The sequence below is a fragment of the Bombina bombina genome, chromosome 2 (genome assembly GCF_027579735.1).
Source record: "Bombina bombina isolate aBomBom1 chromosome 2, aBomBom1.pri, whole genome shotgun sequence".
Classification (NCBI taxonomy): domain Eukaryota; kingdom Metazoa; phylum Chordata; class Amphibia; order Anura; family Bombinatoridae; genus Bombina; species Bombina bombina.
In genome coordinates, this window is record NC_069500.1 from 277,330,181 (window position 1) to 277,357,395 (window position 27,215).

Here is a 27,215-nt window from a genome sequence, read left to right on the forward strand (position 1 = left end):
CTTGTGACATGGTCGCACTACAAATGCTGGAGTCCTGAGGCTAGAACTGATTCTGATACCATTAATAGCGGACCAAATTTAAAAGCAAATCTGCCTTTTATCCAGTGCAATCTAGGGGAACAGTCCCTAGAGACCTTTCATTCTTAGGGTGGAAAAGGATCTAGTAGCCCTAGGCAATAATATTAAAAATGATCGGTCCAAAAGGAAGTACAATCTAACACGCCCTCAAAGGGAAGCGTTAGTGTCGCTGGAGCGAAACAGCTCATTGGTCATTGCTCCAGCGGATAAAGGCGGATCTGTTGTGGTTTTAGATAGGACTATGTATGTTTCAGAAGCCTACAGACAACTGCATAATACAGATGAATACTCTAAACTATCTGGGGATCCCTACTTTCAGGTTTTAAACAGGATCTGATAAGCCTTTTGGATGATGGAATGATGACGGGGTTTATGGATCAACAAACAGTTGATTATATCCATAGTTGATCCATCCGAGACCCCATGGTTCCCATCATCTACCAAAGGTGCACAAGTCCCTTAATAATGTGCAGGGTTAGACCACATAATAAGCGGCATAGACTCACCTTTTGGAACATGCCTCTGAATGGTTAGATGCCTTGCTACAACCATTGGTTACTTCACTACACTCTTATATTCAAGACACCAAACACGTCTTAAATATAATACAAGATATCACATGGGACAAAGACAATTTCTGGCTTACAATAGATGCAGTGTCACTGTACTCCTCCATACCCTCATGGCATGGGTTTGAAAGCTATACAATTTTTTCTTTTTCACTTCACCAACTACTCTGAGGATTTCCAAAGTTTGTGTTAGAAATGACTGGCTTTCTGCTAACCCACAACTTTTTTCGTTTTGAGGGAGATTTCTTTCTCCAAAGACGTGGCACGGCCATGGGTGCCAAATTCGCACCATCCTATGCCAATTTGGTTCTAGGGTGGTGGGAAATGGTGCACGTCTTTGGAGAGGGAAACCCCTATCGACTATATATCAAAACATAACAGACGCTTTATTGATGATCTACTATTGATTTGGTGTGGCCCTGAGCATCTTATTGGTGACTTTGTGGGGGTATTTGAATAACAATAGTGATGGCTTGCGATTCACATTTGAATACAATTCAGTGTCCATCAACTTTTTAGATTTGACACTAATTGGGCATGAGAATGGTAAAAATTGATTCCACTGTCATACCGCAAACCAATATCAGGTAATACCCTTCTCTATGCCACCAGTAGTCATCCTGAGCATGTGAGGTATGCGGTGGCCAAGGGGTCAATTCACGAGACTTAAGCGCAACTGCAGCAAACCCAAAGATTATTTGGAGGCCAGCTGATGATCTCCAAAGGTTGAAAGATAGAAAATATACTAACAGAGATATTCTTAGAGCTAGGAGGGAGGTTGATGTTATTGACAGACAAACTTTGATTTCTAATGATGGATCACAGAATAGGCCTACTGACACGGAAGGTGTTTATTTTGTGACGGGATACAGTTCCCATAGTCACAAATTTGTGCAATTATCAAAAAACATTTTGCAGTTTTAGCTGCAGATGATGCCCTACAAGAAACTGCAAAGAAGGAGTCTAAAATGTTCCTACCGCAAAGTTATACACTGGGTACTAGGTTGGCACCCACTCAATTGAAACAGATGGATAACCCTAACTCTTCCTGGCTTAACCACCCGGGAATTTTAGGTGTGGGCATAAGAAGTGCAGGCCCTGTGAATTTGCTTTTGTCACTACTAGGTTTAGGTCTTGTGTAACAGGAGAGTCTTTTGACATAAATTCCTGCCTAAACTGTACAGCTGAGTGTATCATCTATTTATTAGAGTGCACTCTATGTAACAAACAGTATGTTAGGTCTTACGGGAAGGGATGCAAACTCTAGAATCAGGGAACATCTTTCCACTCTCTCATTAGGGAAGGCAGCTACACCGTTAGTGCAACACTTTGCTACCAGACACAACAAGAGTTCAACTCCCTTAGATGGTGTATTATTGAGAAAATAGTACTCAACCTAGAGGGGTGGGTGACAGGGACAAATTCTGGCAAGCAGGAGAATGTACTGGATTTTTAAGTTAGAGACAAGAATCCTAAAGGGTCTAAATTCTAAATATGACCCTTATCAATTTTTTGGGAATAATTGTATGTAACAGATACTCTGTTGGCTTTGAGTTCACTCTATTATCCAGTGCATCTCCCTACTTTGTCATGAAGAATTATGTTCCCTTGTTTAATCTATCATTATAGTATATTGTTTACTATCGAATATATCTTTAAAATCACTTTTGTTTCAACCACTAGGTACAGCTCACTATTGTGCATTAGCTATGGCTTACTATTGTGCACAAGTTGTATGTCATATTACCACTTGCACATATCATGTCCTAGAATTTCCATTATGTTTAGCATATATTTTTCATATTAGCGGCAGTTTGGTCATTCACTCTAATTAGCCTATAACTAGTAATCAGGGACAGGCTTTTTTCTTTAGGTCAGATAAATGTATAATGATAAATGTGCCATTTCCTTGTGCTAGTAATAAACGTATATTTGATGGCACAATAAAATTTATTATGTGATGTGTGTTCTGTTAGCGATTCAATACCAATGCATGAATATTACTTGATCTGTCCCTATTTTGTATATATCCTTCTGAATATAGATTTTGTATTGTATTTTTCTTTTTTGTTTATATCAGGGATATCATAGGATGACTTACATGCGTTAATTTATTCCTATGAAATTAATGTATAGATTATATTATATTTCATCCGTTTGTATTAATTGTTTCTTTTACCATTCACATGTTTCTCAAGATTCTCTAACCCTTGTTCCATGAATTTTATCTTCTGTATCATTATTCTGTTACTATGACAGGCCCAATGTAGAAGAGTAGGCGTATTATAGTTTTTGTTCTCATTTTACTAATTATCTAACAACCAATGGGATTTTAACATGTGCTATTTAAGGCTGGGAGACACCCTACACCTATGGCTATGACAATGGCAAACGCCGAAACGCGTAAGCCTGTTTAGGTGATATACCTACTCTATCCTTACCAGCTTGTTCTGTACCCATAATAATATACTTTTTAATCAATTTGAATAAATATTTTGTTTTAACATTACGGACTGTCTGAACTTCCTGCTTACTGAATTTACCACCAGCTAAGGACTGTCCGTTGCTATGCTGTACTGATTACCTTGGCGTACTGTAAAGTTTCTTACTTGCAGTATTGTATGGGATCGTGGATGGATATCCAATCCTGCCTCAGATACAGTGTCACACCTTCATCCCACATACCCGCATTGGTCAACAGTATCCCGATTCGTCATTACTGGACGTCACCTCCTTCTTCGTCTCTGCACACAGAGGGTAATCGCGCGGTTTGTCGAGTGGTGTTTGAACCTGCCAATGGCCACGCTGTAAAAGCGTTGGAGCGGTCACACATTTGTGGAGTTGTGACAGGTATCTTAAGCCGGTGGTTCCACCTGAAGTAACCGCACCGACTAAGGATATTGGGGCCAGCCTGGATTGGTCCTAAAGTGAGGTGAGGAATTGTTATTACATTATCTTGAACTTTTTATACCACCATTGTATGCACTGGGATTACTACTACATACGTTACACAGTTTTTTTACAGTGACGCCCAACATTGACTTGCATTGTTTTTGAAATTGACCTATATTATCTTAGTTAGGTCAGATAGGTATGCCCCACACCTCTTTTTCTTTATTAACTGTTTTGTGAAACAAAAAAGTTGCACAAAACATCAAAAAAACATTACAAAGTACAGTTACACTCATTCTATGGGGAAAACAAAGAGGAGCACCTCATGATGTAGAAATCAAAGATATGCAGAAAATCTGATGAGACTTGTTTGGTCTCCCGGGATGGTATGCTGTGGTTGCTAGATTCCAATTTTTCTAATAGCAATGTGGAAACCAAAGTAGTACAAGGAAACAGCTTGAAGCAGAGAAACGCGTTGTATATTTTAATCTGTTTTTATTGTTATACTTTGTATTTTATTATTACGTTTATTCTAGTAGTATCTGCCTTGTACTATTTTCAATATATATTTTTACATATACATATATTTTTTATTCATATTCCTATGATAATTTATTCACAGTGTTTATAATCAGCACTCAATCGGCTAGATTTAGAGTTTTGTCGGTAACGACCCGCGTAGCTAATGCTGGGTTTTTTTTCCCCGCACCTTTTAAATACCGCTTGTATTTAGATTTCACAGAAGGGCTGCGTTAGGCTCCAAAAAGGGAGCGTAAAGCATAATTTACCGCCACAGCAACTCTCAATACCAGCGGTGCTTACGGACGCGGCCAGCTTCAAAAACGTGCTCGTGCACGATTCCCCCATAGGAAACAATAGGGCAGTTTGAGCTGAAAAAAACCTAACACCTGCAAAAAAGGAGCATTCAGCTCCTAACACAGCCCCATTGTTTTGTATGGGGAAACACTTCCTAAGTCTGCACCTAACACCCTAACATGTACCCCGAGTCTAAACACCCCTAACCTTACACTTATTAACCCCTAATCTGCCGCCCCCGCTATCGCTGACCCCTGCATATTTTATTTAACCCCTAATCTGCCACTCCGTACACCGCCGCAACCTACGTTATCCCTATGTACCCCTAATCTGCTGCCCCTAACACCGCCGACCCCTATATTATATTTATTAACCCTAATCTGCCTCCCCCAACGTCGCCTCCACCTACCTACAATTATTAAACCCTAATCTGCCGACCGAGACCTCGCCACTACTCTAATAAATGTATTAACCCCTAAAGCTAAGTCAAACCCTAACCCTAACACCCCCTAAATTAAATATAATTTAAATCTAACGAAATAAATTAACTCTTATTAAATAAATTATTCCTATTTAAAGCTAAATACTTACCTGTAAAATAAATCCTAATATAGCTACAATATAAATTATAATTATATTGTAGCTATTTTAGGATTAATATTTATTTTACAGGCAACTTTGTATTTATTTTAACCAGGTACAATAGCTATTAAATAGTTAATAACCTATTTAATAGTTACCTAGTTAAAATAATTACAAAATTACCTGTAAAATAAATCCTAACCTAAGTTACAATTAAACCTAACACTACACTATCAATAAATTAATTAAATAAAATACCTACAATATCTACAATTAAACCTAACACTACACTATCAATAAATTAATTAAATACAATACCTACAAATAATACAATTAAATGAACTAACTAAAGTACAAAAAATAAAAAAGAACTAAGTTACAAAAAATAAAAAAATATTTACAAACATTAGAAAAATATTACAACAATTTTAAGCTAATTACACCTACTCTAAGCCCCCTAATAAAATAACAAATCCCCCCAAAAATAAAAAAATGCCCTACCCTATTCTAAAATAAAAATAGAAAAGCTCTTTTACCTTACCAGCCCTCAAAAGGGCCTTTTGCGGGGCATGCCCTAAAGAATTCAGCTCTTTTGCCTGGAAAAAAAAACATACAATACCCCCCTCCAACATTACAACCCACCACCCACATACCCCTAATCTTACCCAAACCCCCCTTAAATAAACCTAACACTAAGCCCCCTGAAGATCTTCCTACCTTATCTTCACCACGCCGGGTATCACCGATCGATCCAGGCTCCGAAGTCTTGATCCAAGTCCAAGCGAGGGCTGAAGACGTCCATCCTCCAGCTGAAGTCTTGATCCAAGCCCAAGCGGGGGGCTGAAGACATCCATCCTCCCGGCTGAAGTCTTGATCCAAGCGGCGGCTGAAGAAGTCCATCATTGGGCAGAAGTCTTCATCCTATCCGGGCAGAAGAGGAGATCCGGACCCGTAGACATCTTCATCCAAGCGGCATCTTCTATCTTCTTCCATCCGACAACGAGCGGCTCCATCTTCAAGACCTCCGGCGCGGATCCATCCTCTTCTTCCGACATCCTAACACAGAATGAAGGTTCCTTTAAGGGACGTCATCCAAGATTAATCAGGTGCTGACCGAAACGTTGTTTGTTTTTTGGTATGTCTCTAATTAAAAGTTACTAAATCTCTACATTTTGGTGCTACTACCTTCTTTATTTGCTGATACTATATGGGGTTAGTGCATGGACCCCAATAGCTTGCACCAGAGACTTGATGGTGAGTGCTGGGCCTACCTTTGATTTTTACATTGATTTTTAAATTCCCGGCACAATTAGGCTCAATAGGGGCGCAAAATGCCAAACTATATTGCGTCATTTTTGGTGCAAGATTTTTTTGGTGCAAAGTTACATACGATGATGCAAATTCATCATTTCCAGCATCTTTGACGACGCTGAGTCCATTCACAAGGTTGCGTCTTCAATGACGCGAGTGTGTCATTTCCAGATGTTGTTAACGCCAAAAAAAATTCTCTGTTTGTGCGTCATACTTGGTGCCAAATATTTTCATTATTTTTAACCTCATTCCTATATGCCTCTTGCCTTTTTTCTCTATCAGAGGGCTAGGCTGTTTGCATTTTTTTTCCCATTCCTGAAACTTCCATATAAGGAAATTGATAATTTTGCTTTATATGTTGTTTTTTTCTCTTACATTTGCAAGATGTCTCAATCTGATCCTGTCTCAGAAATCACTGTTGGAATCCTACTGACTGATAACAGTTCTACCAAAGCTATGTACATTTGTTGTAAATTTGTGGAGATTATATCTCCAGCTGTGGTTTGTAATAAGTTGTCATGATAAACTTTTACATGCAGAGAATGTGTTCATCAGTAATAGTACATTGCCTGTTGCTGTTCTTTTAACATCTAATGTACAAGATATATCTGTGAATTTATAAGAATTTATTGCTGATTCTATTCAGAAGGCTTTGTCTGCCATCCCGCCTTCTAATAAATGTAAAGGTTGTTTAAAACTTCTCATAAAGTTGAGGAAATTTCAAATGACCGACAACATACTGAATTATTCTCCTCTGATGAGGATCTATCTGATTCAGAAGATCCTTCATCAGATATTGACACTGACAAATCTACTTATTTATTTAAATGGAGTACATTTGTTCTTTGCTGAAGAAGTGTTGATTATATTGGATATTGAGGAGACTAGACCTCTTGACAGGGGCGTATTTAGGTTTTGTGCTGCCCTAGGCACTCAAAATTCTGCTAGTCCACCCGCCTGGTCACCCCTTCCCTGCTGGCCCCCTCCTCACCAGTACTCTCCGCTCCCTCCTCACCAGTTCTTCTCAGTCTGCTGAGCTGCTCCGGTGACGGTCCGATCTGCGATGCCACGGTGACGACACTCACTAACTCAACTGCGACATTGGGGGAAATGATCATGTGCCAGTGCCTGCGTGCCAGCCTCACAGCCGCTCCTCACTGCCCTGGGAGGGAGATCACGTGCGCACTTGCGTGTCTCCCTCCATCCATGTGCGGCAAGTCTGTCTGTTAGAGAGGCGGGTGGCGGAAGTAAGAAAACGGCACGTGACCTCAGCAAAAAGCCGGGTCACGCGACTGGAATTTTTTTTTGTAAAAATGTATTTAACGAAATAAAAAATAAAAAAAAAAAAAAAAAAATCAGTTTCAAGTGCCAATGTGCTGCCCCCCCAAACTGCCGCTCTAGGCTCCAGCCTTGTTGGCCTAGGGGTAAATACGCCCCTGCCTCTTGATATTAAAACTAGTATACGTTTAAATTCTGTTTATAAACCTCCTGTGGTTATTCCAGAGGTTTTTTCCAGTTCCTGATGTTATTTCTGATATGATTTCTAAGGAATGGAATAGGCCTGGTACTTCTTTTATTCCTTCTTTAAGGTTTAAAAGATTGTATCCTTTGCCATCAGTTAGATTGGAGTTTTGGGAAAAGATCCCCAAAGTTGATGAGGCTATCTCTACTCTTGCTAAACGTACTACTATTCCTACGGAAGGTAGTACTTCTTTTAAAGATCCTTTAGATAGGAAACTTGAATCTTATCTAAGGAAAGCTTATTTATTTTCAGGTCTTCTTCTTAGGCCTGCAATTTCTTTGGCTGATGTTGCAGCTGCTTCAACTTTTTGTTTGGAAACTTTAGCGCAACAAGTATCGGTTCATGATTTGGCTGATGTTGCAGCTGCTTCAACTTTTTGTTTGGAAACTTTAGCGCAACAAGTATCGGTTCATGATTTATCTAGCATTGTTAACTTGATTCAACATGCTAATAATTTCATTTGTGATGCCATTTTTTTATATCATCAAAATTTATGTTAAATCTATGTCTTTAGCTATTTTATCTAGAAGAGCTTTGTGGCTTAAATCTTGGAATGCTGATATGACTTCTAAATCCAGATTGCTATCTCTTTCTTTCCAAGGTAATAAATTATTTGGTTCACAGTTGGATTCAATATTTTCAACTGTCACTGGGGGGAAGGGAGTTTTTTTGCCTCAGGATAAAGATCTAAGGGTAAATCTAAAGCTTCTAACCATTTTCGTTCTTAAATAAGGAACCGAAACCTAATTCTTCCCCAAGGAATCTGTTTTCAATTGGAAGTCTTCTTCAAATTGGAATAAATCCAAGCCATTTAAGAGATCAAAGTCAGCCCCCAAGTCCACATGAAGGTGCGGCCCTTATTCCAGCTCAGCTGGTAGGGGGCAGATTAAGATTTTTCAAAGATGTTTGGATCAATTCGGTCCAAAATCATTGGATTCAGAATATTGTCTCTCAGGGGTACAGAATAGGATTCAGAGTAAGACCGCCTGTGAGAAGATTTTTTCTCTCACGCATTCCAGCAAACCCAGTAAAGGCTCAGGCTTTCCTGAAGTGTGTTTCAGACCTGGCGTTATCTGGGGTAATCATGCTAGTTCCGTTTCAGGAACAGGGTCTGGGATTTTATTCAAATCTATTCATTGTCCCAAAGAAAGAAAATTCATTCAGACCAGTTTTGGATCTAAAAATTTTGAATCGATATGTAAGAGTACCAACTTTCAAAATGGTAACTATAAGGTCTATTCTGCCTTTTGTTCAGCAAGGGCATTATATGCCCACAATAGACTTACAGGATGCATATCTTTGTATTTCGATTCATCTAGAAAGATTTATTATCGAGTTTGGAAGACTTACATTTCATGGTGTTCTTCTCATAAATTCTCTTGGCATTCTTTTAGAATTCCTAGAATTTTAAAGTTTCTTCAGGACGGTTTGGATAAAGGTTTGTCTGCAAGTTCCTTGAAAGGACAAATCTCTGCTCTTTCTGTTTTATTCCACAGGAAAATTGCTAATCTTCCTGATATTCATTGTTTTGTACAGGCTTTGGTTCGTATCAAGCCTGTCATTCAATCAATCTCTCCTCCCTGGAGTCAATTTGGTTTTGAAAGCTTTACAGGCCTATGAGCCTATGCATTCTTTGGACCTTAAACTACTTTCTTGGAAAGTGTTGTCACTTTTGGCCATCTTTTCTGCTAGAAGAGTGTCTGAATTATCTGCTATTTCTTGTGATTCTCCTTTTCTGATTTTTCCTCAGGATAAGGCAGTTTTTCAGACTTCATTTAAATACTTACCTAAGGTTGTGAATTCTAACAACAATAAAGAAATTGTTGTCCCTTCTTTGTGTCCTAATCCTAAAAATTATTTGGAGAGATCTTTACATTCTTTGGATGTGGTGAGAGCTCTGAAATATTATGTTGAAGCCACTAAAGATTTCAGGAAGACTTCTAGTCTATTTGTTATCTTTTCTGGTTCCAGGAAAATGTCAGAAGGCTTCTGCTGTTTCTTTGGCATCGTGGTTAAAGCTTTTGATTCATCAAGCTTATTTGGAGTCGGGTCAAGCCCCGCTTCAGAGAATTACAGCTCATTCTACTAGATCAGTCTCCACTTTGTGGGCTTTTAAGAATAAAGCTTCAGTTGATCAGATTTGCAAAGCAGCAACTTGGTCTTCTTTGCATACATTTACTAAATTCTACTGTTTTGATGTATTTGCTTCTTCGGAAGCAGTTTTTTGGTAGAAAAGTTCTTCAGGCAGCTGTTTCAGTTTGATTCTTCTGCTTATGTTTTAAGTTTTTCTTTTCATTTATGAGAATAAATTTATATTTTGGGTTGTGGATTAATTTTTTTCAGCAAAAAAATTGCTGTTTTTGTTTATCCCTCCCTCTCTAGTGACTCTTGCATGAAGTTTCTTGGGTCTTCCTATCCCATACGTCACTAGCTCATGGACTCTTGCCAATAACATGAAATAAAACATAATTTATGTAAGAACTTACCGGATAAATTCATTTCTTTCATATTGGCAAAAGTCCATGAGGCCCACCCTTTTTTATGGTGGTTATGATTTTTTGGTATAAAGCACAATTATTTTCCAAATTCCTTTGTTGATGCTTTATTACTCCTTTCTTTATCACCCCACTACTTGGCTATTCATTAAACTGACTTGTGGGTGTGGTGAGGGGTGTATTTATAGGCATTTTGAGGTTTGGGAAACTTTGCCCCTCTTGGTAGGATTATATATCCCATACATCACTAGCTCGTAGACTCTTGCCAATATAAAATAAATTAATTTATCAGGTAAGTTCTTACATAAATTATGTTTTACTTGTAATCTAGCCCTAAATGCACTCACAGGAATTTTGGATTGCACCAGTGTCAAAAATGTATTGACGTTTCGGGGAGTACTGCAGTTCTGATGAAGGGATTGCAGTAGTCTCCGAAACATCAATACATTTTTTAAACTGGTGATATCAGAAATTCCTGTGAGTACATTAATTCAGTTGGAAATATATATATATATATATATATATATATATATAGTATATATATATTTATTTTTATGTATATATATATATATATATATATATATATATATATATATATATATATATATATATATATATATATAAAATTGGTGAGTCAACCAGCCAATGTCTGCTATCAAATTATTTTTTAAGGTAAGGGAAATACAATAATTGACTTCTATTTCAACATTGTGTCAGCTATATATGGTTTTTAGAGGAATGAGATATTTCTTGTGGAATGTAAAGAAATAGAAATAAATTGTAACTATTTCTTATGAAGAGATAATTTATTATTCAAACTAGACAGGCATGTTCCCAAAGCTGAACCACTCAAAATCAATCCTAGGATTGAAGATTTGTACACCTGGGTAGCACTCTTCCCCTTATTCACGGGTGGCAAAATTGGGCAGAGACTGGATAACTTGGGAGAAAGAGTGCTTGGGGATATTTAAAATATAACCTTTATTTGTTAATTTAAAACAAAAACAAAAAGCTTACACACAATTCACATATATACAATGTTTAAAAACACAGGATTTGGTCGGATTTTAGGTAATCCAATATTCTTTATTTGAATATAGTGGTTGTCGTTTACATTAAACGTTTATTAATATATCTTAAGTCAGAGATATCTGTAGGGATCAGTAAGAATCTGATTTTCTTGTAGAATAATAAATCAGTTGTTCCTGAACTTGTGGTCTAGGTCAAAAATTAGGTGGTCTTATTGGATATTCTGTGAGTGAGTACACAGTTATGCAATTTATGTAGGAACTACTCTAAGATTATATGCAGCAAAGTCTGGTTTGTATTCTGTCTTGATGCATATATTGGGATTTGGATTTAGCAAATCTAATATTACTGCTTGATTGAAAGGAAATATATATGCAGTATTAGTATAGATATAGAGTAGATGTTATTCTTAGCTTATGTTAATGAGCTAAATCTACTATTATAGCAATTTCTGTTTGAATGTACAGAAATAGTCGTTGGATATATTAACAGACTGTGAAATTAGACTATTGTGACTGCTATCTATATATGCTCAGGATTTAGCCTAATATATTTCTTGAAACAACAATGTATTTCTTTACTGTTGTGCTGAACTTTAATGTTTTATAGCTGGTTCGTTTAAACCTGATTATTAGCACAGTGCTGATAGTCACATTTTTCTCATTCAGCGCTACTTAAATTTACTTTGCTTATAAAGTCCTATGAGTAATAGGTTGGCTGAGATAGATATTCTCAATGTCTTGTTAATATAATGTAGACTCAGTTTTGCTGCTGAATTCAGTACTTATTCTATTGATTTCTAGTGTTCCATATAAAGATTGCTACATATATTAACATATGTGTGCTCAAAAAGTTACTCGATAATCACTGATTGTGCCACAACTTCTGATTAAGTTACAAGTAAAAATCTCTATGAATACTACAAGATACTGCAATATAGCTGCAGCGGTAAGAGAGATTCGTTCTGATACTTATAGTAAATCTAGTATTTTGTTTTTGTTAATATCTATATACTTTTTTTTCTACCGGTGATCTCTGAGTATATTTCTAAGTTTGTACAGGCACGGCTTGCGGTTTGGCGTTTTAGGTATTTGTGACTTATTGAATATTGGGGTATTGTATCTAAATCCCCGATTTTAGTACTGATATACTTGTATTGCCGCCTTGCCGCAACTGCCGATTACTCGTGTGAAGTCCACGGTACTAGATAGAGCCTTGTTTAAGAGATTCTAAGCTGTAGTCTAAATGTTAACAACCCACAAACATGATACTGTTATTTACAATAAGGACCAAATGTCCTGCTAGTTAAAAAAGTTGTTAGGAGGCATTCACAACAATCGTTTCCCTAACATGTTTCGCCACTAACGTGGCTTTTTCAAATGTTCCCAAAGCTGGATTTAATGCTATTTTGTCCCACCTCTTAATTAGTAATCATGTTTAAACATATGATGAACCATAAAAATAAAAAAATAAAAAAAAACTGTGAGACATTGATAGATAATCATATCCTAACTTTTACATGGACAGCTCAGTTTGATTGACAAAGGTTTTAGTATCATACCATAAGCCAAAGAGATAACAAGATCCATCATTACCATAGACTAGATCTCCCATTAATTGATATAGTCTGGCAATAACTAAAGCACCATTTGTTTAGGAATATATTATGAAAACGAAAGTATCTTTATGGTATATAGCATCACACTGTCATTAATTGGCATTTTGTAGACAAACCAATAAACGTTTCTAAAATGTCAAGGCATTTCAGTTTTAAAGCTGTCTGCATAAAGATTCCTTATATAGCTTGAAAAAAAAATTGCAACCAAAATTCATAACTATTATGTAACTCATACTATTTATGACACTTTCCAATGGCATGGAGAGTCCATGAATCCAATTCAATTACTAGTGGGAATTCAACTCCTGGCCACCAAGTGCAGGCAAATAACACCCCAGCAAAGCCTTATGTATCCTCAGATTACCGACAATACCCAGTCATTCTTTGCCTGCCTAACATTGTAGGTGATGTGTGAAGAAGGTGTCTGAAGAAATCAAGTTGTTAATAATTTAATGGGTACTTTTCCCTGCAAGCAAGTATTGGGGTTATGCTGTGTCCATGTAATTCTCTTTAGTAAGAGTTATGGTGGCTTTAAGCAGTTGGAAGATTGTGAGGAGGTCTTTGCTTACCTTCCAACATTTTGGCTACCCCTATATAGAAAACCAGAGTTGGTTACTCTGTTTTTTCTTTATCTACAGGTCTATGTTCATGAGGATTCTGTCACACCTGTTTGCTGTACCTGCCCTACAGCGGATCCACAGGTAAGTGCCTTTACCTTCTAGGTGAGAAGGATGCAGCACTTAGGAGTTCCTTGTTTTTAAAAAAAAAAAAAAAGATAGTTAGAGAACAAGGTGGATCCTTATGGGACTGAATATCCCTTTTAAAGTTAGGGATTTATTGGGCAGCAGTTTAGAACACTGTTCTCTCATGTGAAGTGTGACAACCAAGGTTAAACAACCCTGCGCTAGTCACTTGTTTGGCACTGAAAGGGTTATCAGACCCCTTTTACTGTCACTAATCGGTCACAATCTAGCCACGCCAGGCAAGCTTGTGATGTAGTTCAGTGGGTGCAAGGGTTAACAACACTCTCTAGTCTGTACTAGATGTAAAATAAATGCCCAAAACTCCCCTTTAATGCCACCCACACTAAACTAAAAATGATATCTAGCTGTCACCACTTAAAATTATATGATATGGGAAAACTTAAGGAAACCCCAGATTTACACATTAACTCTCAGAATACAATTTAGCAAAAAATCACCTACTATACTGTCTTATAACTACCAGTCTCTTTCAGTAACGTGGTTCAGATATTAGACAAAGACCAAAGCTTAATAAATAAATTATTTATCATGCCAAAAAATATTATTCACTATGCATTAGTAATAAAAAGTTGTTACAAGTAAAATTACACACAAGCAAACAGTTTTTAAAATAAAAAGGAGAAAAGGCAGATTTTATACTTTACTAGTCAATATCTGTGCCAGGGAGATGGCATGAAGCAATGGGTCCTTACTCCGATTAGTAACAGCTTCCCTTGTAAGAATGACATTTTCATGGTTAAATCACAGGATTCTTATACATATTTTCCAGAGATCAAGTTGCCTGATCCCACCCTCTTTGCAGGGGCTGAGAAGCCCCCTATCTTTTACGACAGTCAATAAACTCTAAGTCTTTGCCTGAAATCAGAGAACACATTATCATTTCTGCTAAATACATCCATTTTCATATAAGCAGAAAGGCAATCTCTTAGTTACATTGTGAGAATCAGTTTGATACCAAATATGACAGGGTTGTCATATTTACCTTCATCTAATGTCATAACCTGTTTTAAACACACATCTTACATTGTACCAATATCCTTTTATTGATTTCATCAGGATCGGGGGAGAGGGCACTGCTTATTGTCTCTGGAACTGACACTTTTATGGGCTTGCTGCCCCAATGACTATACAATAACAGTTATTCAAGTGGAACTCTGAAACAATTTATAATGGGGTCTGGCTTTATCACAGAAACAAACAACATAAACACAGGACACAGTTCTTCCTGAAAAAACAAATGTTTTAATCTCACAGGCTAAAGAGAATTAACCCCTTGGCATCTCAATCATGGGGTATTCGTGAAACCTCCCCCAAATAAGAGACATAAAGGGATGTGGCCACAAGCCACTCCAGCTGCGTATCAAAGGGATCTTCCCTTTTACGGTGATAACGCTATTGCCAGACAAATTGCATATAGCAGTTTTGCCATCAGAATGCCCTCCATTTAAAAATGACACACAATTTGCTCTACCCAGCTGATTTAATATATTGCAGGGACCCTCCCATGCAGCCTGTAGCTTGTTCTGCCTCATGGGTGTTAGTACCAGAACATTTTGCCCTATTTCATACACTCCCTCTCTGGCAGTAGAATCCTGCGAATCTTGTTTTTGTAGGAATATGGCATTGGCATCTCTGGGTTTCGCAGGTACCTCCCCTAATAAGGCTTGCATCCTGTCCCTGAATGGTACATAATACCCTGTTACAGAGGTGTCTGTGAAGCCTAGTTTCTTTTTACACCCTCTGACTGTATTGTGTTTTGTCAGCTTTTGATTAGCTACCCAGGGATAGTGCCCCTCCACCTGAGTAGAATGCCTATACTCCTGCAATTTGTTATGGTTGGTGGGAGGTTGCCTAACTACCCCCCTCTTCTCCACTGTGGGTCCTATCTGCTGTGCATACTGGGGACTCCTATCAGTGTATCTGCTGAATGGCACTGTGGGGCTGTGTAAATACACTTCTTTGTACTCCTCCCCCCTGCATCTGCAGTCTTTGTCAGCCTCTGTCTGTGCAGTCTGTTTATAGGTCACAATGGAGGTGACTGGGGTCTCTATCACCCACAATCTTTCACACTCACTCTTGGGGTCCTTCAAAGAGTATCCTGTACCCTCCTCCTCCACACACTCTGGATTCTGGGGCGCTGCTGCTTCTATCATAGAGTGGGATACATTCTCCCCCTGCTCTCTCTCACAATCAGTCTGCCTCACACAGAATTTGGGATCCTTCAGACACGGGTGCAGACAAGCACATATCTTCCTTCTGCCAATTATCCCATATATCTTGTCTTTCCCCAGTGGACTCAATTGGTTCTGTCACAGACTGGCACACACCACCCAGCGGCCCAGTCACCCAGTCATTCTCTTCCCCCATATCCTCACTTCCTTCTATAGAATCCACTGATTCAATCAAAGACAGACATCCACTACTCATCTGCCTCCTCTCACAAACAGTTTTTCCCTGTAAAGTTAAACTCGGTTCAGGCACAGACAGACACACACAGTCTATCTGCCTTTCTCCCCAGTCAGTCTCACACCATACAATTAACTTTAATTGTGCAGATACTGCTGATTCAAGCACAGGCAGACATACACAATCTATCCGTCTTTCTCCCCAGTCAGTCTCTCCTCTTACAGTTTCATCCCAGTACAGACACCCCCAGTTCAGGCACAGCACTTTGCACACATGCACTCTGTCCTCCCTCCTGGTCAGCATGTCCCTGAGCAGTCTTACACACAGCTCTTTTCACATAAGGGTCTACAGCTAATGTCACTAGGTCACATGTAGCATTGTCAGGCACATAAAGAGATAACAATCTACCCAGATAAGTACCCAGTAAAACATCATTAGGAATATTTTCAGATACCCCCACATTTGTTAAACCTCTCCCTGCTCCCCAATCAAGATATACATGTGCCATAGGCACTGCAAGTTGCTATCCCCCAATCTCTTTAATTGCTACAGTCCTGCCAGGAATAATGTCCTTAGAGCTCAACAGCCCTGGACACACAAGGGTCACTGCTGCACCTGTGTCCTGAATCTCAAGTGTTACCTTAGTCCCGACAAGCACAGGTTGCAAGTTCTCCTGGTTGCTTTCCTCTGGACGTGTAACAAACAAAACAGATGCTGGTACTTCTGAGGGATTACCGACTCCAGCTGATTGCACCAAGTTTATCTTCTCTGGGCAAGTGGAGCTGATGTGGCCCACTTTGTTGCCAGCAAAATACCTGTGGGTATCCCCCTGCCCAGGTGCAGTACTCGCCCCTCCTTTCCTAGAGGAAACAGACACATTAAACAAAGGCACAACAGGCTTTGTGAAGGGAAGTCATGGGGCAGCTCTTTTCCAGGTGGATGCCCCCTTAACAAAGGATTTTCTCCCATTCCCTGGTGACCTGTTGGCTGTGTAAAAATCTGCCAGCTCACCTGCTTCCAATGCTGTTTTGGGTTTACGATCCAAAACCCATTCTTGGAGTTCTGCTGGGCACAGCTGCACAAATTGCTCCTTCACCATTAAATCTTTCAGCTTTCTTATATAGTGGCAATATTTAGCCCTCTGATCCACTGTTTAAAGGCTGTCATCAGGTTTCCAACAACTGCAGTATAGCTCTCTTACGTACCCTTCTGCAGAGAACGAAATTTCTTCCTGTACACCTTAGAAGTGAGATTATACCTCCTCTGAAGTGCAGCTTTGATGGCATCATAGTCCTGATCAAACTCTGGGACCTTTCAGACTAGGGGTAAGATACTTGGCCCACTGCTCCCTTGGCAGCTGGAACTGTCTGCAAACTTTTTCAAAGCTACGCAGTTATACATCCACATCACCATCTTTCTCAAGAGTGGGAAAATTGTCTGCCCGCACTCTAAGAACAGAAGAGTCGCTAGGTTCACTAACAACAGGTGAGACAGTCCCTCTCTCCAACCGTGTAAGCTGTAGCTGATACTCTCTCTCAGCCTGTTGTTCTAGCAAGCTGGTTAAAATATTAGACAAAGGCCAAAGCTTAATAAATGAATTATTTATTATGCCAAAAATTATTATGCACAATGCATTATTAATAAAAAGATGTTACAAGTAAAATTACACACAAGCAAACAGTTTTTAAAATAAAAAGGAGAAAAAGCTGATTTTATACTTTACTAGTCTCAATATCTGTGCCAGGGAGATGGCATGAAGCAATGGGTCCTTACTCCGTTTAGTAACATATAGTAACAAGATAGTAGGTAGAGTAGTAATAATGGTAAGTACCTATAGGTGCCAAATATTTGTGTAATCAACAAGCACCTGTTAGGGGGGGCAATATAGCACTAAGGAGAATCATAGATAAATGAGTTACAAAGTCTGCAATTATTTAGGCAAAATTCTTACTGAATAATACAGGAATGATTTTTAACCATTCATATTTGATCTTTATTGGTTTAACTATTAAATCTGATGATCTTGCCCATGATTGGCTGAAATGCGTAGATGCACCTGGATACTCTCACAGTTAGAAAACAGAGCGCTCTGTTAAACATTTGGGAGGACACACGCTAAAATTCTGCCTGAACGGTCATACAACGTGCTGATTGGCGGAAGTCAAACACGTGACGAAAAAACACGGAAGCGGCACATCCGAGCAGTAAGAAAACGCCAGCAGCTGAAAGCTGCAGAATCTTGGAGTCACCTTGTCTGCCAAAAAAGGGAAAGAAAGTGTGGTAAGAAACCTTAATGGCCCCTAAAGGAAACCAACTTTGAAATGGTAATTCACAATCACAGTTGTTTTGAACCGGGGGAATTAAAGGAGCCACATATACCCTAACATAGAGGTAGACATTCAATACAGTGTAATATACGCTTACTGTCTAGAAGAAACTCACAGTGACACTTTAAAATATGAAGTTTTAGTAATTTGCCACTTTTGGGATACTACATTTGAAAACACTCACAATGTGATAAACTAAACCATTCAATCGCTGTTATTTTTTCTGAGATATTTTTCCCCTTGGAACATTTTATTTGCATTATTCTTTAATATTTTTAACAATTTTTTTACCACCGGTGGTCTTTCATATATACAGTACATATGTTTTTTAATATTGCTTCTGTTTGTTATATTTAAATATTCTTTAAATACATACTGCTAGATTACGAGTTTTGCATTATGAGGGGTGCGGTGCTAACTTGCACGTTATTGTCATCGCTCACTTACCTACAGTGCTGGTATTACAGGTTTTTATAAACCCGGCGTTCAAAGGCAAGAAATTGTGCTCCATACCGCATTCCAATACCGGCGCTGCTTAAGTCAGCGGTGAGCTGGTTTTACGTGCTCGTGCACGATTTCCCCATACACATCAATGGGGAGAGCCGGCTGCAAAAAAGTCTAACACCTGCAAAAAAGCAGCGTAAAGCTCCGTAACGCAGCCCCATTGATTCCTATGGGGAAACAAAATTTATGTTTACACCTAACACCCTAACATGAACCCTGAGTCTAAACACCCCTAATCTTACACTTATTAACCCCTAATCAGCCGTCACCGACATCGCCGACACCTACATTATACTTATTAACCCCTAATCTGCCGCTCTGGACATTGCCGCCACTATAATAAACATATTAACCCCTAAACCACCGCACTCCCGCATCGCAAACACTATTTAAATAATGTTAACCCCTAATCTGCCGCCTCCGACATCGCCGCCACCTACCTACATTTATTAATCCCTAACCTGCCGCCCCCAACGTCGCCACCACTATACCAAAGTTATTAACCCCTAAACCTAAATCTAACCCTAACCCTAACACCCCCTAACTTAAATATTATTAAAATAAATCTAAATAAAACCTACTATTAATAACTAAATAATGCCTATTTAAAACTAAATACTTACCTATAGAATAAACCCTAAGCTAGCTACAATATAACTAATAGTTACATTGTAGCTATCTTATGGTTTATTTTTATTTTACAGCCAAGTTTGTATTTATTTTAACTAGGTAGAATAGTTACTAAATAGTTATTAACTATTTACTAACTACCTAGCTAAAATAAATACAAATTTACCTGTAAAATAAAACCTAACCTGAGTTACACTAACACCTAACCTTACATTACAATTAAATAAATGACCTAAATTAAATACAATTAACTAAATTAAATAAAAATACCTAAATTACAAAAAAACAAACACTAAATTACACAAAATAAAAAACAAATTACAAGATATTTAAACTAATTACACCTAATCTAATAGCCCTATCAAAATAAACAAGCCCTCCAAAATAAAAAAAAACCTAGCCTAAACTAACCTACCAATATCCCTTAAAAGGGCCTTTTGCGGGGCATTGCCCCAAAGAAATCAGCTCTTTTACCTGTAAAATAAATACAAACAACCCCCCAACAGTAAAACCCACCACCCACACAACCAACCCCCCAAATAAAATCCTAGCTAAAAAAACCTAAGCTCCCCATTGCCATGAAAAAGGCATTTGGATGGGCATTGCCCTTAAAAGGGCATTTAGCTCTATTGCAGCCCAAAGCCCTAACCTAAAAATAAAACCCACCCAATAAACCCTTAAAAAAACACTAACTAACTAACCCCTGACCACTTACAGTTTTGAAGAGCCGACATCCATCCTCAACAAAGCCAGGAGAAGTCCTCAGCAAAGTGGCAAGAAGGCAAGAAATCCTCAACGAAGCCGGGAGAAGTCTTCATTCAAGCCGGGAGAAGTGGTCATCCAGACGGGCAGAAGTCTTCATCCAGAAGGCATCTTCTATCTTCATCCATCCGGCGAGGGGCGAGCCCATCTTCAAGACATCCGGTGTGGAGCATCCTCTTCTTCCGACGATTATTCAACAAATGAAGGTTCCTTTAAGTGACGTCATCCAAGATGGCATCCCTTAGATTACGATTGGCTGATAGAATTCTATCAGTCAATAGTAATTAAGGTTGAAAAAATCCTATTGGCTGATGCAATCAGCCAATAGGATTGAACTTGCATTCTATTGACTGTTCCAATCAGAGAATTCTATCAGCCAATCGGAATCTAAGGGATGCCATCTTGGATGACGTCACTTAAAGGAACCTTCATGCGTCGGGTAGTCGTCGGGAGAAGAGGATGCTCCGCGCTGGATGTTTTGAAGATGGACGCCTGGATGAAGATGCCATCTGGATGAAGACTTCTACCCGTCTGGAGGACCACTTCTCCCGGCTTGAATAAAGACTTCTCCCAGCTTCGTTGAGGACTTCTTGCTGCTTCGCTGAGGACTTCTCCCGGCTCTGTTGAGGATAAATGTTGGCTCTTCAAAACTATAAGTGGATCTTCAGGGGTTAGTGTTGTTTTTTTTTAAAGAGTTTATTGGGTGGGTTTTATTTTTAGGTTAGGGTTTGGGCTGCAATAGAGCTAAATGCTCTTTTAAGGGCAATGCCCATCCAAATGCCCATTTCAGGGCAATGGCGAGCTTAGGTTTTTTTTAGTTAGGATTTTATTTGTGGGGTTGGTTGTGCGGGTGGTGGGTTTTACTGTTGGGGGGTTGTTTGTATTTATTTTACAGGTAAAAGAGCTGATTTCTTTGGGGCAATGCCCTGCAAAAGGACCTTTTAAGGGCTATTGGTAGTTTAGTTTAGGCTAGGGTTTTTTTTTATTTTGGGGGTCTTTTTTTATTTTGATAGGGCTATTAGATTAGGTGTAATTAGTTTAAATATCTTGTAATTTGTTTTTTATTTTGTGTAATTTAGTGTTTGTTTTTGTAATTTAGGTAATTGTATTTAATTTAGTTAATTGTATTTCATTTATTTAAGTGTTAGTGTAAGGCAGGTTAGGTTTTATTTTACAGGTAAATTTGTATTTATTTTAGCTAGTTATATTGTAGCTAGCTTAGGTTTTTTTTTTACAGGTAACGGTATTTAGTTTTAAATAGGAATTATTTAGGTAATAATAGAAGGTTTTCTTTAGATTTATTTTAGTTATATTTAAGTTGGGGGTGTTAGGGTTAGATTTAGGGGTTAATAAATTTAGTATAGTGGCGTGACGTTGGGGGCGGCAGATTAGAGGTTAAAAAATGTAGGTAGGTGGCAGCGATGTTAGCGAGAGCAGATTAGGGGTTAATAATATTTAATTAGTGTTTACGATGTGGGAGTGCGGCGGTTTATGGGTTAAAATATTTATTCTAGTGGCGCTTATGTCCGGAGCGGCAGATTAGGAGTTAATAATTTTATTTGAATGTTTGCAATGCGGGAGGGCCTTGGTTTAGGGGTTAATAGGTAGTTTATCGGTGTTAGTGTACTTTTTAGCACATTAGTTATGACTTTTATGTTACGACGTTGTAGCATAAAACTCATAACTACTGACTTTAGAATGCGTTATGAATCTTGCAGGATAGGCTGCACCGCTCACTTGTAATACGGGCGCAATAGAAGTCCCATTGAAAAAAAGAATTTATGAAAATTGCGTAAGTTAATTTGCGGTATGGCCAAAAAAGTGTGCGGGACAGCTGTACCTACAAGACTCGTAATAGCAGCGGTAGTAAAAAAGCAGTGTTATGAGCCTTAACGCTGCTTTTTTTACTAATAATGCAAAACTTGTAATCTAGCCGATAGTATCTTTAAATACATAAACCTAGATTTAGAGTTTGGCGTTAGCCGTCAAAAGCAGCGTTAAGGGGTCCTAACGCTGCTTTTTACCGCCCGCTGGTATTTAGAGTCAGGCAGGAAAGGGTCTAACGCTCACTTCCTTACCGCGACTCCAGGCTACCGCAGATCCCCTTACGACAATTGCGTATCCTATCTTTTCTATGGGATCTGCCTAACGCCGGTATTTCTCCTACCGCCAAAAAAAGTCAGTAGTTAAGAGCTTTATGGGCTAACGTGTGAATATAAAGCTCTTACCTACTGTGCTACAAAGTACACTAACACCCATAAACTATCTATGTACCCCTAAACCGAGGCCCCCCCACATCGCCGCCACTATAATAAAAAATTTTCACCCCTAATCTGCCGACCGGACACCGCCACCACCTACATTATTCCTATGAACCCCTAATCTGCTGCCCCTAACATCGCCGACCCCTATATTATATTTATTAACCCCTAATCTGCCGACCGGACCTCAACGCCACTATAATAAATGTATCAACCCCTAAACCGCCACACTCCCACCTCGCAAACACTAGAATAAATAGTATTAACCCCTAATCTGCCCTCCCTAACATCACCGCCACCTACCTACAATTATTAACCCCTAATCTCCCGCCCGCAACGTCGCCGCTACTATAATAAAGTTATTAACCCCTAAACCTAACTCTAGCCCTAACACCCTCCTAACATAAATATAATTTAAATTAAACAAAATAATATTCCTAAAATTAAATAAATTAATCCTATTTAAAACTAAATAACTATAAAATAAACCCTAATATAGCTACAATATAATTAATAATTACATTGTAGCTATTTTAGGATTTATATTTATTTTACAGGCAACTTTGTATTTATTTTAACTAGGTACAATAGCTATTAAATAGTTAATAACTATTTAATAGCTACCTAGTTAAAATAACTACAAAATTACCTGTAAAATAAATCCTAACCTAAGTTACAAATACACCTAACACTACACTATCATTACATTAATTAAATAAATTACCTACAATTAGCTAAATTAAAATAGAATAAAATAAACTATTCTATAATACAAAAAAACCCACTAAATTACAAAAAATAAAAAAGAATTACAAGAAGTTTAAACTAATTACACCTAATCTAAGCCCCCTAATAAAATTAAAAATCCCCCCAAAATAATAAAATGCCCTACCCTATTCTAAACTACCAGTAATCAGCTCTTTTACCAGCCCTTAAAAGGGCTTTTTGCAGGGCATTGCCCCAAAGTAATCAGCTCTTTTACCTGAAAATAAAAATACAATACCCCCCCAACATTACAACCCACCACCCACATACCCCTACTCTAACCCACCCAAACCCTCGGAACAGCCAATAGAATGTGAGCTCAATACGATTGGCTGATTGGATCAGCCAATTGGATTGAACTTCAATCTAATTGGCTGATTGCATCAGCCAATCAGATTTTTTCTACCTTAATTCCGATTGGCTGATAGAATCCTATCAGCCAATCAGAATTGAAGGGACGCCATCTTGGATGACGTCCCTTAAAGGAACCTTCATTCGTTGGGAAGTCGTCGGTTGAAGAGGATGGCTCCGCGTCGGCTCCTTTGAAGATGGCTCCGCTCCGCTCCGGATGGATGAAGATTGAAGACACCGCCTGGATGAACACTTCTACCGGATGGAGGACCTCTTCTTGCCCCGCTTGGATGAAGACTTCTACCGGATGAAGGACCTCCTCTGCGCACCTTGGATGAAGAATTCGGCTCGGCTGGGTGAAGACGACTCAAGGTAGGATGATCTTCAGGGGGTTAGCGATAGGTTTTTTTAAGGGGGGTTTGGGTGGGTTAGAGTAGGGGTATGTGGGTGGTGGGTTGTAATGTTGGGGGGTATTGTATTTTTATTTTCAGGTAAAAGAGTTGATTATTTTTAATTTATTAGGGGGCTTAGATTAAGTGTAATTAGTTTAAACTTTTTGTAATTCTTTTTTAATTTTTGTATTTTAGTGTTTTAGTTTTTTTTGTATTATAGATTAGTTTATTTAATTGTATTTTAGTTTAGCTAATTGTAGTTAATTTATTTAATTAATTTAATGATAGTGTAGTGTTAGGTGTATTTGTAACTTAGGTTAGGATTTACTTTACAGGTAATTTTGTAGTTATTTTAACTAGGTAGCTATTAAATAGTTAATAACTATTTAATAGCTATTGTACCTAGTTAAAATAAATACAAAGTTGCCTGTAAAATAAATATAAATCCTAAAATTGCTACAATGTAATTATTAGTTATATTGTAGCTATATTAGGGTTTATTTTCTAGGTAAGTATTTAGTTTTAAATAGGATTAATTTATTTAATTTATTTAATTATATATTATATACTTTATAGGAATATTATTTTGTTTAATTGAAATTATATTTATGTTAGGGGGGTGTTAGGGTTAGGGTTAGAGTTAGGTTTAGGGGTTAATACATTAATTATAGTAGCAGCAATGTTGGGGACGGGAGATTAGGGGTTAATAATTGTAGATAGGTGTTGGCGATGTTAGGGAGGGCAGATTAGGGGTTAATAAAATTTATTATAGTGTTTGCGAGGCGGGAGTGCGGCGGTTTAGGGGTTAATACATTTATTATAGTGGCGGCGAGGTCCGGTCGGTAGATTAGGGTTTAATAAGTGTAGGTTGGGGGGCGGCAGATTAGGGGTTAATAAATATAATATAGGTGTCGGCGATGTTAGGGGCAGCAGATTAGGGGCTCATAGGTATAATGTAGGTGGCGGCGGTGTCCGGATCGGCAGATTAGGGGTTAATAATATAATGCAGGTGTCAGCTATAGCGGGGGGGCGGCAGATTAGGGGTTAATAAGTGTAAGGTTATAGGTGTTTAGACTCGGGGTACATGTTAGGGTGTTAGGTGCAGACATAGGAAGTTTTTCCCCATAGGAAACAATGGGGCTGTGTTAGGAGCTGAACGCTGCTTTTTTGCAGGTGTTTGTTTTCAGCCCAAACTGCCCCATTGTTTCCTATGGGGATATCGTGCATGAGCACATTTTAGCCAGCTTACCACTACCGTAAGCAACGCTGGTATTGAGGGTTGAAGTGGAGCTAAATTAGGCTCAACGCACCCTTTTCTGAGCCTAACGCAGCCACTCAGACAACTCTAAATACCAGCGTTGTTTGAAGGGTGCGCTGGGAAAAAAAGCAGTGTTAGCTACGCGGGTCTTTACCGACAAAACTCTAAATCTAGGCGATAGTATCTGCTGCATTTGCTGCATTTAAATAAATTGTTTAATTTTTTATCACATTTTGGATGATACTGTTGCTTTCTTAGCGATCTGATGAATTTAAATACATACGGCTAGATTACAAGTTTTTAGTTTTGAGCTGTGCGGTGCTAATGAGCAGTTTTCACTCACTGCTCACTTACCTGCAGCGCTGGTATTACAGGTTTTTACAAACCCGGCGTTAAAAGGCAAGAAGTGAGCGTAGAGCAAAATTGAGCTCCTTACCGCACTCCAATACTAGCGCTGCTTAAGTCAGCGGTGAGCTGGTGTAACATGCTTGTGCACGATTTCCCCATAGGAATCAACGGGGAGAGCCGGCTGAGAAAAAGTCTAATACCTGCAAAAAAGCAGCATAAAACTCAGTAAAGCAGCCCCATTGATTCCTATGGGTAAATAAAAGTTATGTCTACACCTAACACCCTAACATGAACCACGAGTCTAAACACCCCTAATCTTAAACTTATTAACCCTAATTTGCCACCACCGACATCGCCGACACCTGCATTATATTTATTAACCCCTAATCTGCCACTCCGGAAACCGCCGCCACATACATTATAGTTATGAACCCCTAATCTGCTGCCCCCAACATCGCCGACACCTACATTATATTTATATTATTATTGTCGCCGCAACCTACCTACACTTATTAACCTCTGATCTGCTGCACCCAACGTCGCCGCAACTATACATATTAACCCCTAAACCACCGCACTCCCGCCTCGCAAATATTAGTTAAGTATTATTAACCCCTAATCTGCCGTCCCCAATGTCGCTGCCACTATACTAAATGTATTAACCCCTAAACCTAAGTCTTACCCTAACACCCCCTAACTTAAATATAATTTAAATAAATCTAAATAAAAATTCCTATCATTAACTAAATTGTTCCTATTTAAAACTAAATACTTACCTATAAAATAAACCCTAAGCTAGCTACAATATAACTAATAGTTACATAGTAGCTAGCTTAGGGTTTATTTTTATGTTACAGACATATTTAATAACTACCTATCTATAATAAATACAAAAGTACCTGTAAAATAAAACCTAACCTAAGCTACAATAACACCTAACACTAAACTATAATTATATAAATTAACTAAATTAACAAGAATTAAATAAATTAAATTGTTACCTAAATCACACAAAAAAAGACTAAATTACAGAAAATAAAAAACAAATGACAGATTATTAAACTAATTACACCTAATCTAATAGCTCTATCAAAATAAAAAAGCCCCCCCAAAATAAAATAAAACCCTAGCCTAAACTAAAGTACCAATAGCCCTTAAAAACATAATTTATGTAAGAACTTACCTGATAAATTCATTTCTTTCATATTAGCAAGAGTCCATGAGCTAGTGACGTATGGGATATACATTCCTACCAGGAGGGGCAAAGTTTCCCAAACCTCAAAATGCCTATAAATACACCCCTCACCACACCCACAATTCAGTTTAACGAATAGCCAAGAAGTGGGGTGATAAAAAAGTGCGAAGCATATAAAATAAGGAATTGGAATAATTGTGCTTTATACAAAATCAAAACCACCACAAAAAAAGGGTGGGCCTCATGGACTCTTGCTAATATGAAAGAAATGAATTTATCAGGTAAGTTCTTACATAAATTATGTTTTCTTTCATGTAATTAGCAAGAGTCCATGAGCTAG